Genomic DNA, 6063 nt, shown 5'->3' with positions numbered 1-6063 from the left:
TAAAATTTTTAAGAGGAGGAAACGCCCCTAACTCCTGGCAAAGAAAAGAAAACTACAGACCAATATTCCTTATACATATTGATGCAAAAGTCCTCAACAAAATATAGCAAGCTGAATTCAGAGGCACATTAAAAGAATTATAATTATGACCAAGTGGGATTTGTTCCCAGAATGCAAGGATGATTCAACATACATAAAATCAATCAGTGTAAGATATTACATTAACAGAATGAATGAAAAAAACACATGATCATTTTAATTAACTGCAATGTATTTTACACTTAAATGGTTAAAATAGAAAATTTTATGTTTTATATATGTGTGTATAAATAAAATTTTTAAATACTTTACCACAATTTTTAAAAAGTAAGTGAGTCTTCAAAGAATAATAGGTTTATGTCAAAGAACACAAAAACCAGGTTGGAGAGCTTCCTACTGGCCAAATCTGAGACAATTTGAGCACCAAAATAAATAACATTTATAATAAAGAATTATACCTATAAAAAATTCCATGAATATCGCCTCTCCACCTTTTGGCTAAGATCAAGTATAGTATCTGTTCTTCTCAGTTTAATATCTGATATGTCCTCTATCCAAGGGCAATATATTAAATGGATTTTTGGAATTAGAAGGTGGAATAGAGGCTTGCTCTATCCACTCCACACATTGACCTGATATTGCAGTACTTCCAGGAACAGAGCACACACACATAAAAACACCATAAAGGTAAATAAACAGTAGAAATGCAACTAATATATGTAGAAAGAATAATGGAATTGAAAAATCACTAGTGAGAGTCATTATAATAATAATAATTGATTCAGCCAAGAATGATCAATGGACTAAAACTAATAAGTTTGAGTAACAAGATATTTACATAGATTCAATGAATTTATTAATTGAAAAGGTTAAAACAGTGTGGCGGGAATACAGAGAGAGAGAGAGAGAGAGAGAGAAATGCAGACAGAGAGAAGGATAAAGCAAAGCAAAGGTGTTAATGCTACATTTGAAGAATCTGGGAAGGACAAGTCGAGCCCAGGTGGTGGTATAGTGGTGTAAAGGCTGGAGGAAACACCTGACTATGTGGAGTCCCAGTGCTGGGCAGCCAGGGCCAAATCCATATCCCCCTAATGTCAGGTACCCTGGGGTTCCAATCCTACCTTTTCTTCAGGCCTCTTTCCCACTCCCCCAAGAGCTCCCCAGGGAAACTCAGCTTCCTCCCCACCCCGTCGGGACCCTCATCCTGTGCCACAACTGGCATATCCAGAATGCCAACCATCAGGTCCCTACTCCCCTCCATACCCACCACCTGCCCCTGGAATACCTACTGTGAATCCATTGGCTCCTGGTATGGTAGGACCAGGAATGATGATGGACAAGATGCAGAATGAAGCTCATAAAAAGATGCATAAACATTATATGCATGGCAAGCATTCCTCTTCCCCCTCCCTCCTCCTCCTCTAGCACAAACTCTGACTGAATATAGGGTCTGGACCTTTCCCTCAAATCTCTCCAGTTCTGCTCTCCCACCAAGATTCAGATGCCATCTTGCATAGGGGAAAACTGGCCCTTGTGTCCCTCTACCAGTCTCCTGCAGTATGAGCCTCAGTCTACTGTTCAGCCCTAACTGGTTAGGGAAAATGGGAAAAGAATTGCCCTGGGTTAGCAAAAGCCATCTTCTCAGTGCTTGGATAGAACTTTTAGATGATAAGTTTTGTAGAACCGCTTTTTGAAGATGGTGAAACCTTTGAGTTAAATGCTAAAGATAAGTCTAACATCTAAAAAATGTGATTTTTTTTTACTTTCTTTTATAATTTTTGTGATGAGAGAGGTGTTGTGGAAACTTGACTATGGGAGAAAAAAAACAAAGAACAAAGTGTACCTTTTTTTGTAACTGTGGCACACTTGGTCATTTAATGGCAAATATATTTCCCAGCATGCCTTTATTTGGTTGCACTAACTGCAAGGCTGCTGTGGGGTAGAGTCCATTTGTTGATGAGTTCTGAATGCCATTTTGGAACCTAATCTCTACTCTGTAGCTCAGTATGCTATCTCAGGTCCTTGCCTCATTCTGCATCTCTCAGTCAAAATAAAGCTGTTTCTCTTGGTTTCTGTTCACCTGTGCCATTACCTTGGCTGAGCCCAGCACATTCTACTACTTTTGCTGCTCTTCCACAAACTCTTTAAAGTGTATCAGGATTATAGTAAGGAACCAGAGCAGCAGCTCATACTGTCTCTGTTTTTCTTAAGTGGGAAGAACCTTCGGAATTGACTCAGGTTTAGTGGCATGAATCTTAACTGAATTCCCTTTATTGAATGGCTATAGGTCTTTACCATAAGTTTTTGTATATGCTACAGAGGTTCTCAACCCTAGCTACCCATCGGCTATCACAATAATTTAGATCTTTGGCCCAAATCTATTGAATAAGACTGTTTAAGGATGAGATTCTACAAATTAGTATTTTTAAGAAACTGTGTGGGTGATTCTAATGTACAGCTAGAATCGAGGGTCACTGGTTCACTATGTGTCATGCATTGTACAACACATCAAGTTCTCTAAGGTTTATAGCGTAAACAGACATCAAGAGAACTGATTAATAAAGATGAATGCTACAAAATGCCAGAGAGATATAAACCTAGAAATAACTGGAAAGGAAAGGAGTCAAAGATGACTTCATAAGAAAAGTGGCATTGCAAGTACCTCTTGGGCCTTGAGTGTAGAAATATGAGTGGAGCCCTGGCTGGTGTAGCTCAGTGGATTGAGCAGGGGCCTGTGAACCAAAGGATTGCGGTTCAATTCCCAGTCAGAGCACATGCCTGGGTTGCAGGCCAGTTCCCAGCAGGGGATGCACAAGAGGCAACCACACATTGAAATTTCTCTCCATCTCTCCTTCCCTTCTACTCTAAAGATAAATAAATAAAATCTTAAAAATAAATAAATATGAAAATATGAGTGGAAAAATGAAAGAGAGGATTTACCAAGTAGATGGCAGAAAGGAGCTAGATAAGGAGTGTGCAGAGTCAGAAAGCTCCATAGTGCTTTCTGGAATTCCAGAATGGTTTTCCAAAGGAATTTCCGAATGTTCTTTTAGAAATTTGTTTATTGAGTAAATATAGTGTTCTAGGGTGCTAAAGCAACGAAGGTGGATAATAGTCCCTGTCCTGTATAACTTGCAAGGTCTAATGGAGCAGACAGACATGTGACTGTGTGCATAGGTTATAGTACAGGGAAAAGGACCACAGTAGACACATGGGTCCAGCAGCGGGGGAGCAAAGGAACGAGTGACAGTGCCACTGAGAAATGAGCTGGGTCTGCGCTAGGCCTCAGGATTACAGAGTTTTTCAGTTGGTAAATAATATTGTTACAGAATGGAACTGTGAGGGGGAGGACAAAATACTATTACTGAATGGACCCCCCTTCTCCCAGGATCCCCCTGTACTAGGTTCACCTTGCCTGCTGCCAAGGAATTATAGCTCTCAATGCCAGAGACTGGTGAAAAGGAAAGGAATTATTCATTCAAAATTTACACATACTTAGAGTAATGACTTAATGTCTTTGTTAAAATCCTGGTCTCTTAAAACACCCACAAACACACACAGTCCTTCCCTCCCCACTTTACCCAGTCCAGGATGCTGCAACTCAGGAAAAGAAATAGAAGTCTGCAGCTCAGGTAGCCCTCAGTTCTTCCCAGTAATCTATGCTTGGCTGGCAGGCCTCCAGCAGTTCCCAGCACCACCAGCTGTGTTGCTGGAATCTCCAGTTCTCAATCCAAACCCAAGTGGCACCTTCTCCTGGCCCACCAGCAAGAGTCCTTTCACCCCTTTCCTTCCGACAGTGTCTCCTGCATTCTTCCAAGCTGCTAAGAAAGAGCTCTGCATCACTGCTACTCTTGCTTTCTGGCTTCCTAACCTGCATGGCAAAGGGAGCCCCAAAGCCACGTAGTTCTAAACATTGCCAAACCCACATGGTTCCAAAACCTTTCCATGACTGCTGTGCCTGGGTTTAAATCACAGCGCCATCTTCCTCTGCAGCCCCATTTCCAACTCCTCCCTCAATGGGCTATACCTGCCAGCATTCCTGTATTTTTTTCCAGCTTTTCTGGGCTGCCATTGTAAGTCCAGGCAGGCATGGCCCTATGGCATGGAGCCAATCATCTCCAAGCTCTCACACAGGCTCTATAACCAGGGAGAGTTGAAGTCACTCCCATCTCCCTGACTCAAAGCACAGCCACAGCTATTTAACATATCCATGAGACCAAGCAAAAGTTATAGATATGTTAAATGACCATTCCTGAGGTTATTTGCGAACCCATTGCTATGCAAAACAACTCTCAATGGCCCTGCTGCATATGTCCCCTCCCCCTTGTGGGGGTAAGGATATCCTATATTTTTAATATTTCCTGGACACCCTGAATTCTGGACCCCATTACAAATCCTTCTGGGGGGGCCTGGCTGTACCCTGTTACAATATCAGCTAACATGAGCATTTATTATGTGCTAGGTACTGAGTGCTTTACATTTATAACTTACATAACTTTCACCACAACTCTCTAAGTTAGGTATTATTAGTCCCATTTTGTAGATGAAGAAAAGTTGTCAGGATTCGAAATCAGGCAGTGTGGCTTGAGTCCGTGCTCTTAACCCAAAGGATTTCAGGCAGAAGAAGTAGTTTTACAGAGGCACAGAGTTGTGAAAAGGTGTAGGATGAAAGTTCGGAAGTTCCTGAACCTAGGTTCCTGTTGGGGAGCCTGAAAGCAGGAGAAAATAAAGCTGAAGGGGAGGGGGTGGGGCTAAAGAAGGGAGTGGACTTGAGAGATGTTTCTAAGGTGTGGTTCACGGGGCTTGAAGAGCAGGGAAGGAGTGTTTTTAGCTGGCTGTATTACATTTCCCACTGGTCCCTGGGGCAGGTTATATGAAATAAATGCTTGAGATCTTCCCAATAAAAAAGAAGAATCTGGAGAGAGGACTTTTGTAATTCTTTTTACCATTCCTAAAACTTTTCTATAAGTAAGAAATTATGCCAAGATAAAGAATTTTAAAAAAAGGCCCTGGCTGGTGTAGCTCAGTGGATTGAGTGCAGGCTATGAACCAAAGGGTCTCAGTTCGATTCCCAGTCAGGGCACATGCCTGGGTTGTGGGCCTGGTCCCCAGTGGGGGCCACATGAGAGGCAACCACACATTGATGTTTCTCTCCCTCTCTCCTTCCCTGCCCCTCTCTCTAAAAATTAAATAAAAATGAAATATTTTTTAAAAGAATCAAAATAAAGAATAAAGTTGAAATAAAGACATTTTAGGCAAACAAAAATGGGGAGAATTTGTGATTAGCAGACTTGAACCAAAGGAAAATTTTAAGTATAAGTTTTAGGCAGAAGAAAAATGATCCATGGAATGTCAGAGATGCAAGAATAGGTGGAGAATAAATAAAATGGTGAACATGAGGGTAAGGGTAACTGAGCACTGAATTCATAAAATAATTATAAAAATGCCTTGTGGGGTTTTAAAAATACAGATTCAAAATAAACAACAACAAAACATATAAGTCAGAATAGAAAATAAATAGAATTAGTGTGCTTGAAAGTAGTTCTGTTGTTCAGGTAGAGTATAAAGGTTTTGATTAACATCATAATTTAGTAAACTGCAGAATAATTTTAATTTTTAGGTAACCACAGTGGAAAATAGTCTATAATTTCCAATCTGGGTGCAGAAGAAAGGATGATGAAATTTTAAAAATTTATTTGATTGGAGTTACATTAGTCAGTAAAATTGTATAGGTTTCAATACACCATCTGCACATCCAAAAGAAGTCAGGAGAAGGAAAAAAATAGAGAAAATGGGTGACATGAACAGAAAGCCCAGATTTGAACCCACATATATGAGTATGAAACCACAGAATGGATTAAATAATAAAATCTAACCATACACTACTCATAACAAACAAAGATACAGGAATATTAAAAGCAAAAAATGGAAAAATATATAGCATTTAAAAAAAATCAAAAGGAAACTGAAATAATTATTGTATTACCAAACAATATAGAATTTAAGCAAAAATTGTAATTATAA

General features: G+C 39.9%; 1 non-coding gene across 1 annotated transcript; it reads left to right on the top strand.

Annotated features, from left to right (window-relative positions):
* Positions 1 to 517: 517 nt before the first annotated feature.
* LOC119047335 (U2 spliceosomal RNA) lies at positions 518 to 708 on the top strand. The gene has a single exon (XR_005082128.1). It is a non-coding gene; the product is annotated as a U2 spliceosomal RNA (small nuclear RNA).
* Positions 709 to 6063: the final 5355 nt, after the last annotated feature.

The sequence above is a fragment of the Artibeus jamaicensis genome, unplaced genomic scaffold, assembly GCF_021234435.1.
Source record: "Artibeus jamaicensis isolate MK-2021 breed Jamaican fruit bat unplaced genomic scaffold, CSHL_Jam_final contig_589, whole genome shotgun sequence".
NCBI lineage: Eukaryota > Metazoa > Chordata > Mammalia > Chiroptera > Phyllostomidae > Artibeus > Artibeus jamaicensis.
The sequence above is the reverse complement of the archived record's forward strand: the minus strand, read 5'-3'. Positions and strand labels throughout refer to the sequence as shown.